The sequence below is a fragment of the Acinonyx jubatus genome, chromosome E1 (assembly GCF_027475565.1).
Source record: "Acinonyx jubatus isolate Ajub_Pintada_27869175 chromosome E1, VMU_Ajub_asm_v1.0, whole genome shotgun sequence".
In the NCBI taxonomy this organism is placed as follows: Eukaryota; Metazoa; Chordata; class Mammalia; order Carnivora; family Felidae; genus Acinonyx; species Acinonyx jubatus.
The window spans coordinates 17,464,591-17,477,857 of NC_069397.1; the positions used below are offsets into that span (position 1 = coordinate 17,464,591).

General features: G+C 41.9%; 1 protein-coding gene across 1 annotated transcript in view; it reads left to right on the top strand.

Moving 5' to 3' along the window:
* The first annotated feature begins 1,003 nt into the window (after nucleotides 1-1,003).
* FAM222B (family with sequence similarity 222 member B) overlaps nucleotides 1,004-13,267 on the top strand; it is a 76,331-nt gene continuing 64,067 nt past the window's right edge. Inside the window, exon 1 of the mRNA XM_027034528.2 lies at nucleotides 1,004-2,007. The gene's annotated coding sequence lies outside the window, so the exon portion shown is untranslated. The remainder of the gene's footprint in view (nucleotides 2,008-13,267) is intronic.

Sequence of the window (13,267 nt, forward strand, 5' to 3'; positions counted from 1 at the left end):
CTATGAGGACAAAGATTCCAGCAGGAGACTGACTGTGGTGATAGAGTTAGGAAAGTCCAGTTCCCAGAAGATTCAGGGTCAGCTTTGGCCTTCTTTTTAGTATTCCATTCATCAGAACATAGTGTCAATATTAATTCTTCCTCTTTTCTGGCTCTGCGATTCCCCCATGGTGCCAAATGTGCTCATTCCAAAGGGTAATATTTTTGCAAGTAATGACAACTATTCTAAGTTAGGAGCTAGCCTCTGGAATTAGTCCTGGGCCCCACCACCCTACTCTTGTCACCAGTTACATTTTACTGTATGTAGGTCGAGAGATGGGAGGCAGTTCATACACGAGGCATGCACTTTTGTGTAGATCTGCTTTTCTAGGGACAGATTACGCTAATCTATATACTTTTCCCACAGCAACATATAGGTATGTACGTAAAAGTTACATGCATCTGATGAGAAAAAAATCCTCAAACTCCTAGGTGCTAGAGCGAGTAACCTCATTTCTTAGTGACTTGAGCATTCCATTATATGCATTTTAAATTAGTAATCTGTAATTAGAAATATTAGTGACACTCCAGTTTCAGCATTCTCAAACTTTAGGGCCTATTCTTGCTTCTTTCCAAAGAAGGAAAAAATTTCCTTAGTCTTAGATTAGGACTTTAAATATTCATATCAGATCCTGGGATCAGGAGTAGCTTTTCTTTCTCCAGAAGTACAGAGAATTTAACGCCTTTCACAGAAAGAATGGAACTACTTTCCTCCTCCTCCCCCCTTCTCTTCCTTGATTTTTTTTTGCCTGACATTATATCTTGGTCCCTATCTCTGCAAACTCTGGGCTATAGAGGTAAGACTGGGCTAGAGGTGGGATGAGGGTCATGGTGATAAGGAGAGAGTTTAGTTCTGTATCTCCTCTTCCCTTCTACTGCAGTGCATTGCCCTCAGCTGTCAAATCTGTATTGCTGAATTTCCAAGACTCAACTGAGCCTAGTATTTTTTTTTTTCTTTTTAGGTTTGCTTATTTATTTTGAGAGAGAGACAGCGAGAGCAGCAGAGGGCCAGAGAGAGAATCCCAAGCAAGCTGTCAGCAAGGAGCCGGCGCTGGGCTCGAACTCATGAATAGTGAGATCATGACCAGAGCTGAGATCAAGAGTCCAGCGCTTAAGGACTGAGCCACCCAGGCGCCCCTAGCCTAGTTTCTTGTTCCACTATGCCAAGGCAGCACAGTGGTCTAGGGGCTGATGGTTGGGTCTCCATGGGCTAAAGGTCTAGTTTTTGTTTACCAGTTTGCAAAAGGGCCAGGCTCTGTAGTGAGAGCTGTAAAGTAAGAAACTATAGGCCTGCAAGTTCCTCGATGGCACATATGAGATGCCCAGAACATTTCTGTCCAATAAACAGTATGCTCTTGATAAACAGACTGAACTTTGCAGTGTCCCAAAGAAGTTTAAGTGCCGCCTTGACAAGATCCCCAGGGGCTTCTGAGCACCTCCTGGCCAGTAGTGTATTCTGGGATGTCAAAATTACCTCTTACACAATTACCTCCAACGTATTCTAGATGTGATCGTCTTTTTGAAAGAGATCCAAGTTCATTATCAGTCACCTCAGAGCACCTGCATTCGGGCCTTTAAGTGCAAGTAGGATCCAGAATCCTGGAAGTGTCATTAAGTCTATGATCGAGGTCCAAGCGTTTAGTAACCCTAGGCAAAGTAACCCAGAGGCCTTGGACCTAAGGGCGGCCATGGAAGCCTGAAAGCCTAATCGGTCCTCGAGGCCAGCGGCCATGTCCACCTGAGACTCAGGGGTGCAGAGCATCAGGCACTGGAGAAGACGCCTCGGCTCCGGCTACGCATGCGCGGGCGTCCATAGAGGGCCCCGGTAATCCAGGCTGCGCATGCGCAAGAGCGGCTCCCGGCTAGTCCCGACGGCGGCGGCGGCTACTGAGGGGCCGGGGCGTGGAGTAGCGGTGGCGGCGGCGGGCAGCAACGGAGCAGCCATGAGGGCCGGGCCCAGTCACCGACAGTGAGTGATGGTGGAAGAGGGGTGGCTTGGTGGAGGGATACCTCGACTTGGTAGGGGGGTGGGGGGTGGGCTCTGCCTGTCGGAGGCGAAGGGGCGTGGGGGAGGGACAGTTTGAGGTGATGATGGGAGAATTTGGGGCATAGGTGGCCGGATCGCCAGCGCCAGGGCTGGACCGCTTGGCGGAGGGAAGGAGGTGAGTGCGGCAGAGTGAAGGAGCCCACGGCAGGGGCAGTGTCCCGCGCTTCCCCGTTTGTCATCGTCCCTTCCCCCAGGAGCTTTCGGTCGCCTCTCCCTTTCCGCTTCTTTCAGAGAATGGTCGCGGGGGGAGGGTGGTGGAGGATGAAAGCCTTGCTGGAGCTGAAGAAGCTAACTCTGATCCAGGCAGGGAAGGCCGGTCGCCTAGAGTCATGGGCTTTTCTGGGCGGAGGATGGGAGTCAGGAGCCCTCTGTTTAAAGCTGGGAGGGGTCTAGGGAAGAAAGCTAGGGGCTTAGAGTCTGACAGGTTCGAAACCACGTCCACCATTGATAAAGCTGATAGATAACCTTGGGCAGGTCCTACTTAACCTTTCTGAACCTCTGAAAGATGTAGTGCTTCGGTGGGCTATTGCAAGCATCAATGTACGTGATTGAAATTGTGTATGAAAATTGTAAATTGTAGGTACTATACCGATGGTACTATTGTCACCAACAATATTACTGGATTTTAGACCTTACCGTTATTAGTAGAGTGATTGATTTCTTTGTCAAGGCGAAGCATATTGTTTGTAAAACCTCAATAGGCACATATGTGCGTTTTACGTAGGCACAGTAGATCATGTGCAAAAATACCAGTTTGTGATGTGACTAATTAGCCATCAGACTTGTGTAGGAAAAATACCATACTCTTGGGCATTTTTACAAATGGTGTGTAGCTCCTTACTCAAAAGGAAGAAATAAGAGAATGGAGGGCCAATCTGTTAAATGCTTTGTGAACATAGCTCACTCAGGTTCCTTGTCTTGTAACACAGTTGGTACTAATGTGCTTTATTAGGAGTCGAGAAAACTAGTTTGAGACAAGCTGGGAGGGCTGCACAAAGAGGGGTGTGCAAATACAATTTGCTATTTTTAAATTGTATAAAAGTTTTCTTTCGCGAGGGAGTCTCTGGTTGCCCCAAGGGCCGTGTCTCCGTTTTGGAGGTCAGATAAGCATACAGCAGCTTTGCAGCTCCACTTTTTGTTATGCTGCCTGTGGAACCTCCAGGGTGGAGTGTCTCTGAGAGAAAGACAGAAGCAGCTGTCCAAGAGGTGGCTGGTTCTTTTCTGAGAGGCTGAAGGAGCACTCCTGAGGCTTTGTTGTTGTTCTTGTTATTTAGGGTACACAAAGCAGAGGACAGAGTTAAACTGTGTGCTTCTAGAGAGAGAAAATGGCTTTCTAGCCACAGCTTTTGAAAGAGGTGAAACTTCTTTCAAAAGGACAGAATGAGATGGATGCTTCAGCTTTGCTGGCCCTAAAGATGAAGAGCTTGAAATAGCGAGGCCTTTTGGAAATTAGTGAGTGATTTGTCTTTCATCTGAGCAAAGGTAGGGAGTGGCTGTACTAGGTCCTTGAAGATTCACAGATAAGAACAGTGAATTATTTTATAGGAATGGGGGAAATGAACCCTAGTTGTCTTTAACTTCTCCATCTGGTAAAACGTGCTTTACCTCTTTTTCTTGGAAATATACAGTGATATATCATTTTTAATTTTTTGCTCTAGTTCCTTGGCTCTCCCAATAACTGCCCATAACCCCAATTGTTCTTTTTTTTAAAATTTTTAATGTTTATTTTTTTATTACATTTATTTATTTTTGAGAGACATAGAGCACAAGTGGGTGAGGGGCAGAGAGAGAAGGAGACACAAAATCTGAAGCAGGCTCCAGGCTCCGGGCTGTCGGTACGGAGCCCTATGTGGGGCTCAAATCCACGGACTGTGAGATCATAACCTGAGCCAAAGTTGGACACTTAACTCACTGAGCCACCCAGGTGCCTCCAACGATTGTTCTTTTTTAGAGGATAGTTTTGAAAGAAAGCGCTTGTTACTGTTGTCATAGGGCATTTACAGAATACAAATTTATTTTGTCTTTGGTCACCAGATGGAACCTGAAGTAGAGGTATAAAAGTAGAGCTGGCTTAGTTGTCCTATTTTATTTTAATAATTGGACATTTATTTTTAATTTTGTAATGTGTTTTTCCCTCTACTGAAAATTTCCATTGGTTCAAATGAGTCCCTAATGCCATTCATGTCATGTTAAAATAATAGAGGCTTGTTCAGTTGTGATGAGAATTTCCTGTCCTCTCTATTCTTTTTCCTATTTGTGGTTATTTTTATGTGGTAGATGACTTACCAAATGGAGAGTCTTCCCTTGGGAGAGACGGCGTGGTCAGTGCCTTGATTACCTGTTGTGGGAGCAGTCTATCTAAAGTGGGGATGTAAGGACTACTCATGAATCTCTGACACAGCAAGGGCTAAGAAAAAAAAAAAGGAATTAAAGGTTACTAGCTCATTTTTATTATGATAAAATGAATAATTTTTTAAAAAGATCTTTTGCTTCAGAGGAAAACTTTTTTTTTTTTAAGTTTATTTATTTGTGTGTGTGTGGGGTGGGGGGGTGGTGGTGGGGAGAGGGAGTCCCAAGCAGGCAGCACAGAGCCAGATGCAGGACTTGAACCCACGAACCTGAGATCATGACCTGAGCCAAAATCAGGAGTCAGACGCCCAACCGACTGAGCCACCCAGGTGCCCTCAGGGAAAACATTTTAAAACAGTCTACTTAAAGACAACATTATGGTGTTAAAAAAATAATAAAAAATAAAAACAAAATTATGTGTTTTTACCTTTTTTTCTTTGAATATTTGCTTATGAACAGAACCTTTGTTCCTTTAGAACCCTTTGGATCTTGCCACCCATTCCTTAACTGAAGTCTTTTGTGATCTTTTCACAGCTGCTAATAATTGAGTACAAAGGTTTTTGTTGTTTATGTTTTTGTTTTTTGTCCTTTGTTTGGTTCTTGATAGAGTGCTAAAAACTTTAAAAAAGGGCTATATGGGAAGATGTTGAAAAGTAAAAGAGAAGAGCAGATGTAACTTAGTGAATTTGTAGGTTGTTCTGATGTTTGGAGGGTAAAGGATTCAAGAATGGATATATGATTCAGAGTAGCCTCCAGAGGCCAGGTTTTGCTTACCTGTGTTTAGCACAGTACATAGTTGGCTTGGAGTAATTGCTTGTTAAATATTTGCTGAATGGAAAAAATGATAAACAATATAAAACATAATCAGCAAAGATGAGTTCAGATCTTCTGGAACTTTGTGTATCTTTGAATGAGCTTCCCTATGTTTCTTTACCTCAGTTTCTTCATCTATAATAACTGTACTTCCTGCACAGGTTGTTGTGAGGGTTAAATGTGCTTAATACATGTAAAATGTTTACAATACTACTTAATACTTAGCAAATGCTAAATAAATAACTATCCAACTAGTGTTTGTTGGGTGCACCCTCTTTTTGTGCTCAAATCTATGCTGGTCAAAGATGTTTGTCATATAGCCCCGACCCTCTCAGTTCACAGTTTGGCCTAGGAAACAGATGTATACAAAGTAATTATTATAGAATGTAATACTTTATTTCATCAGCTCTGTGTTGCTAATGATTGTAAGGCTCACAATTACTTTACATGCAAGGAAGAAAGAAGAAATGTTAAGAAAGACTGGCATGCTATCAGTTGTAAGATATATCCTATTTTCAGAGAAATGTGGAGGGGAAAGTATGTCTTACAATTGATGAAATACATTAAGCACTCTACTAGAGGGAGGTACAACTTGTGAGAGTTGATGGATGGCTGGGTACAGGTATTGTCAGTAAAGACCCTTTGCATAACAGGCATGATACACCCTCATAGATGGACGAGGAAGATAGGGCATTACAAGCAGACAGTAAAGTCTGAAAATGTGAAGGGGAGGGCATTATTGATGTGTACCACCATATCAGGACAAGCAGGAGAAGGAAATGAGCTAAGTATTTGGCAGAGTAACATTGTATAATGCAGCAGAGCAGGACAGGAAGCTTGGAACATTTTCAGAAAAGACATGAGCCTCATTCTTGAATTTCAACTCCTAAAATGTAATAGCAACTCCAAAAAGTTGATACTAATATAATAAAGTGGAAAGTGAGAGTCGTGTGAGAAGCAAAGTGGCCAGGGGAAGGGTTGAAGCTTCACAGCTGGCCAGAGTGGGGATAAGTGTGAAGTCACTGTGCTCATGGTGAGAGGTGAATGCTTTCTCAGCAGAGAAGTGTTTAGTATCTATTTCTGTCTTTTCACTGCCTATCAAGGTCTTGGTTATGTCCCTTTTAGAGCTTTGTAACTTAGAGTGAAAGGAAGTACAACTCAAGTGGAAAAATGCTCAATTTTCTTTATGAAAAATGCATTTATTTTTATTTTATTATTTATTTATTAAAATTTTTTTTAATGTTTATTTATTTTTGAGAGAGAGAGAGACAGAGCTTGAGTGGGGGAGGGGCAGAGAGAGAGGGAGACACAGAATCCGAAGCAGGCTCCTGGCTCTGAGCTGTCAGCACGGAACCTAATGTGGGGCTCGAACTCACAAACTATGAGATCATGACCTGAGCCAAAGTCGGACGCTCAACTGACTGAGCCACCCAGGCGCCCCTATTATTTATTTATTTTTAAGTATCATTTATTTAATCTCTGCTTCCAACATGGAGCTTGAACTCATGACCCTGAGATCAAGAGTCTCATGCTTTTCCAACTGAGTCAGCCAGGTACCCCTAAAAATCCATTTACTACAAGGAGGATAATAAATTACCAGAATTAAGGTTCAGTTATCAAATGATGGCTTAGTATTATAGCACTGGATTGTACTGTTTCATGGGAAAATATAGGTCATTTAAGGAGGGATTTAAAAGACTCAGTTACTAATTTTCTTTTTTTTAAATTTTTTAAGTTTATTATTATTTTTTTAGCATTTATTTATTTTTGAGAGGCACAGCGTGAGCGGGGTTGGGGCAGAGAGAGAGGGAGACACAGAATCTGAAGCAAGCTTCAGGGTCCAAGCTGTCAGCACAGAACCCGACATAGGACTTGAATCCACGAACTGTGAGATCGTGACCTGAGCCGAAGTCAGACACTTAACCAGCTGAGTCACCCAGGTGCCCCAAGACTCAGTTACTAATTTTCTGGCAACCAGCCCTGAAGCTAGTGGGAGAAAGTATGAAAAACTAGAAATAGCATAAGCACAAATTTGTCTAGTGTTTTTTCTTTTCATCAGTAAACCAAAGCTAGGTTTGACTCTCTTAAGCTTTTTGGTCTCTGGTCTCATTAGAAAATGAGTTGGTCCTTTCAGCAATCAGTCAGCAGACATTTAAGTGCCTATTGTGTGTTAGGAATTGTGCTAGGCACTGAAATTAAAATATGAATGACATAATCTTTGTAAGGAGTGCACTTTTATTTTTTTTAGCTTTTTTAATTTAGAGAGAGTGTGTTTCCATGCAAGTTGGGGAGAGGCGGAGGGCCTGAGAATTTTTTTTTTGTTAAGAATTTTAAAGTTTATTTTGAAAGAGTGAAAGATCGGGGGAGGGGCAGAGAGAGAGAGGGAGGGAATCCCAAGCAGGCTCCATACTGTCAGTATGGAGCCCGATGTGGGGCTCAGACTCAGGAACCATGAGATCATGACCTCAGCCGAGGTCAAGAGTCAGACAGCTTAACTGACTGGGCCACCCAGGTGCCCCAGGAAAGAGAGAATCTTAAGCAGGCTGCATGCTTAGTGCGGAGCTGGACACAGGGCTGGATCCCATGATCCTGGGATCATGACCTGAGCCAGAATCAAGAGTTGGATGCTCAACTGACGGAGCCACCCATGTGCCCCTGAACTTTTTTTTTTTTTTTAAAGTTTATTTATGTATTTTGAGAGAGAGAGGGAGGGAAAGAATCCCAAGCAGGCTCCAGGCTGTCAGCACAGAGCCAGATGCAGGGCTCGAACTCACTAACCGTGAGATCATGACCTGAGCTGAAACCGAGTCAGATGCTTAACTGACTGAGCCACCCAGGTGCATTCTTTTATTTTATTTTATTTTTATTTATTTTTTTAAGTAGCCTCTATGCTCGTCACTCATCATGGGATTTGAACTCATGATGCCAAGATCGAGTTGCATGCGAGACAGGCACCCCTAAAGAATGCACATTTAAAAAAAAGATTTCATTTAATTTGTTTATGTATATATTTAAAGTTTATTTTTTTAGTAATCTCTATACCCAACCTGGGGCTCAAACTCACAACCCTGAGATCAAGAGTTGCATGCTTTACCAACTAAACCATCCAGGTGCCCCAAGAGTACACATTTTGTTTTTTTAATATTATTCTTGAGAGAGAGGGGGAGAGAGTGCGTACACGTGTGTGCACATGGGGAAGGGACAGAGAGAGAAGGAGACATAGAATCCAACACAGGGTCCAGACTCTGAGCCGTCAGCACAGAGCCCGATGGCCTCGAACCCTGAACAGCAAGATGATGACATGAGCTGAAGTGGATGCTTAACCGACTGAGCTATCCAGGCACCCCAAGAATGCACATTTTAATTGGAGACTAACACAAATAATTATGAATTAGTACAGTAAGTGCAATCATAGAGATCTGTACTAAGTGCTATGGGAGCACAGGTTCTGTGTGGTGGGGTGAGGGGAAGGTTGGACAAAGCTTGCTAGAGAAAGAGTCAGTTGGGTCTTAAAGGATGAATATAATTTGGCTATCTCAACAAAAAAAGATTGGAGAGGGTAGTGTTTCAAATACAGAGAACAGCTTGCACAAGGGTAGAGAGTATATGAGTATGGACCTGTGGGCCAGTGGTTTAATGTGGCCAGATCATGGGGCATGAGGAAGAAATGGAAGGAAGTGAGGTGAAAGATGAGTTGGAGCCCAGTTGTAGATGGCCTTGGTGAGGGGTCTGAATTTTACTTTGTAAGATAAAATGCCAGGGAGTCATGGGAGAGTTTTGTTTGTTTGTTTGTTTAAGTCATGGGAGAGTTTTGAGTCAGGTAAGGAACAAGTTTGGATCACTGTTTAAGAAAAGTAACACTGTTGGCAGTATGGAAGTTAGATTTTTTTTTTTTTAATGTTTATTCATTTTTGAAAGACAGAGAGAAACAGAGCACAAGCAGGGGTGGGGTGGTGAGAAAGGGGGACACAGAATCTAAAGCAGGCTCCAGGCTCTGAGCTGTCAGCACCAGAGCCCGACGTGGGGCTCGAACTCATGAACTGCGAGATCACGACCTGAGCCGAAGTCGGTTGCTCAACCGACTGAGCCACCCAGGCGCCCCTGGAAGTTAGATTTTAAAGTGTGAAATTGGCTACGGCGGGGCGGGGGGGGGGGGTGCTAGTTGGTTATGAGACATTTGTGTGATGATCATTTGAGAGAGATTGAAGATCTCAGTTACAGTGGTAATGGTGGAATTGTAGACAGGTTAACGAGCTTTTTAGGAGAATCACCAGGAGGGTCTTATTGACTTTATGTTGAGGAGTGGGTAAGGGGGAAGGAGTTGTCAAAGATGGATTTGAAATTGCTTGCTTGGGCAAGTGGATGGTGATATTATTAACCAAGGTAAGGAATACAGGGGTGAGAGGGTGTTACATTTGAGGGACAATGATTTTGGTATATTAGATTTGAGGTGTCAGGAAAATCTAGGAGCAAATGTCCAATAAGCTTCTGGATATTGAGTCTTGAGTTTAGTAGAAAAGTTTAGAATGGAGATGCAGATCTAGAAATCATTAGGGTATAAGTGATAGTTAAAGTCAGCGTAATTATTCTGTGAGTCTGAGTTCTAGTTGCTTTATTTGTTGTTTATTCACATCATCTGGAGGGATTGGTTTTATAATAATGTGGCACCAAGTACCTCCTTGATAGTAGTTCATGCAGTGCTAAATCTTTTCCTTATTTTCCCATTATTTATTTATTTATTGAAAAAAAACTTTAAGGTTATTTATTTATTTTGAAAGAGAGTGAACCAGCAGGGGAGGGGCAGAGAGGGAGGGGGACAGAGGATCAGAAGCAGGCTCTGTGCTGACAGCAGAGAGCCCGATGTGGGGCTCAAACTCAGGAACCATGAGATCATGACCTGAGCTGAAATTGGATGCTTAATCGACTGAGCCACCAGGGTGCCCTATTTTTCCATTTTTTAAAGAAGTTTTTATTTAAGTAATCTCTTTGACCAACACAAGGCTCAAGCTCATGACCACGACGAGATCAAGAGTTGCATGTTCTACTGACTGAGCCAAGCTTCCCAGCGAACTTTTCAATAAAGAATCAGTGTGCAGGGGTGCCTGGGTGGCTCAGTCTGTTACGCATCGACTCTTGATTTCCGCTCAAGTCATGAACGCGAGGTCATGGGTTCGAGCCCCATGTCGGGCTCTGCGCTAAGTGTGGAGTGTGCTCGAAATTCTCTCCCTCTCCTTCTGCCCCTGTCCTGCTTGTGTGCATGTGCACTCTCTTTCAAAATAAGTAAACATTTTTTTTAAACATTTATTCATTTTTGAAAGATGGAGAGAGACAGAGCATGAGCAGGGGAGGGGCAGAGAGACAGATGGAGACACAGAATCTGATGCAAGCTCCAGGCTCTGAGCTGTTAGCACAGAACCTGATGCGGGGCTCGAACCCATGGACCGCGAGATCATGACCTGAGCCGAAGCTGGGCACTTAACCAACTGAGCCACCCAGGTGCCCCATTACAACATTTTTTGAAAAAAATGAATTGTGTGCATATTAGCTGTACATCTTTGTTTTCCCCTATTCTCAATGGTTTACCAGACTTAGGAAATTTGCCTTTTTAAATTTTTTAAATTATTTTTTTAGTTTTAGTTTTTTTTTTTTTTTTAAATAGTCTCCATGCCGAACATGGAGCTTGACCTCTTGACCCTGAGACCGAGAGTTGCATGCTCTACTGACTGAGCCAGCCAAGAACCCTGCAACTGCCTTGTCTAATCAGTTCTATTATAAAGATGGAGGAAAAAAGAATCTATTTCCACTGAATGCCTCTGATTGAAGCCTGAATGGTTATTATGAACTGGAACCTCAGCAGATTTGGTTTGAGGACCACAGGACAATTTTGAACCAATACCTGGTTAGTTCAGAGTTGGGATTAGGAATTCAAGTTAACTGTCTAGTTTTCTGCTACTCTGTAGCTTTTTCACCAGTTATATAAGAACTGAAAACAATGAAATAAATATACCTGATGGTAAGTGAAAAATACACATGCTGTTGTTTTCTGGAAGGACAGTTTGGTATGATTTAGGTGCTTTTTTTATAGTTCATGATTTTGAAATAAAAGCAGAGACATGTTTTATGAAAGGAAGGAATATGCAGAGTATCTGTAGTTGTTGGTTGACTTTAGCTAAACATTTTTAATATTGACATTAAACAGGATGTCTGGCTTTGACAAGAAAATCAAATACTGAGAATCACAGACATCCCTAGGGTCTCACCTTAATTCAAGGCTTAACTCCCCATACTTCTCATTTTCTCCCTCACCTTAGGGATTTATGTTAAAGAGAAGATTAATTCTGTAGATAGGTTTTCTTTTTACTTTTTTATTATGAAAATTTCAAATATATGCGAGAGTAGACATCAGTATAATGAACCCCTATCACTCCGCTACAGTAATTTTGAACTTGTGCCAATCTTGTGTTATCTATGTTTCCCCATCCACTAACCCACCTAAGTTATTTTTAAAGAAATCTCAGATTCATAAGTTAATAAATATTTCCATATATATCTCTAAAAGATAACTAAAAGAAAAATCCCACAAAATTAACAAGCATTTCTTTAAAAAAATTTTTAGTTATATATATATTTATTTGGATGGGGCTAAAGATTTTAAAGATTTTAGGGGTACCGGGGTATCTCAGTCGGTTGGGCATCTGACTTCGGCTCAGGTCATGATCTCATGGCTCCTGGGTCCAAGCCCCCTTTGTGCTGACAGCTCAGAGCCTGGAGCCTTCTTCAGATTCTGTGTCTCCCTCTCTCTTTACCCCTCTCCTGCTCACAGTGTCTCTCTCTCTCTCAAAAATACATTGAAAAAACATTGAAAAAAAGGTGGGGGTGCCTTGGTGGCTCAGTCAGTTGAGCGTCTAACTTTGGCTCAAGTCGTGATCTCATAGTTTGTGGGTTCAAGCCCTGCATCTGGTTCTGTACTGACAGCTCAGAGCCTGAAACCTGCTTTGGATTCTGTGTCTCCCTCTCTGTCTGCCCCTCCCCCACTCATGCTCTGTTTCTCAGAAGTAAATAAATGTTAAAAAAAAAACAAGAAAGAAAAAGAAAGAAAAGCAAAGGGACCAACATAACCAAAATTATTTTGAAAAAGGACAACAAAGTTGGAAGACTCCTACTACCTGATTTCAAGACTTACTGAAGAGCTATGGTAATCAAGACCGTGTGGCATTGGTGAAAGGATAGTTTGACAGATCAATGAACAGAATACAAAGTCCAGAAATAGACCCACAGTATTAAATATAGCCATTTGATTTTTGATAGAGGTACAAAGGCAAGTCAAAGGAGAAAAGATAGTCTTCTCAATGAGTTGTTGACACGATTGGATATCTAAAGTAAAAGAAAGAAAAAATGTGCCTCAAACTATACTTCATACCATTTGTAAAAATTAACTCAAAATCGATCATAGACCTAAATATAAAATGGAAAACTATAAAATACTTGGAATATTTTATACAGGAGAAACAGGAGAAAATCTTTGTTACCTTGCATTAGGTAAAGAGTTTTTAGATACAACACCAAAAACAAGATCCAAAAAAATTTTTCTTGATGAATTGGGCTTCATCAAAATTGAAAACTTTTACTCTGCAAAAGATACTTAAGTGAATGAAGAGAAGACACAGACGGGACACCCGGCTCAGTTGGTAGAGATGTGACTCTTGATCCCAGGGTTGTGAGTTTGAGCCCCATGTTGGGCATGGAGTCAACTTAAAAAAGACAAGACACAGAGTGGGAGAAAATATTTGCAAATTGTATATCAGACATACATAAACCTGTATCTAGAATGTATAAAGAGTTCAGAACTCGTCAAGAAGCAAACAGCACCATAAAAAAATGAGTGAAAGATTCGAGTGACTTCACTGGAGTAGATAGATTAATGGCAAGTAAGTGTGTGAAAATCTCAACATCTCAGTCATTAGAGAAATGCAAATTAAAAATAATGAGATATGCCATTAGAATGGCTAAAAAAACAACA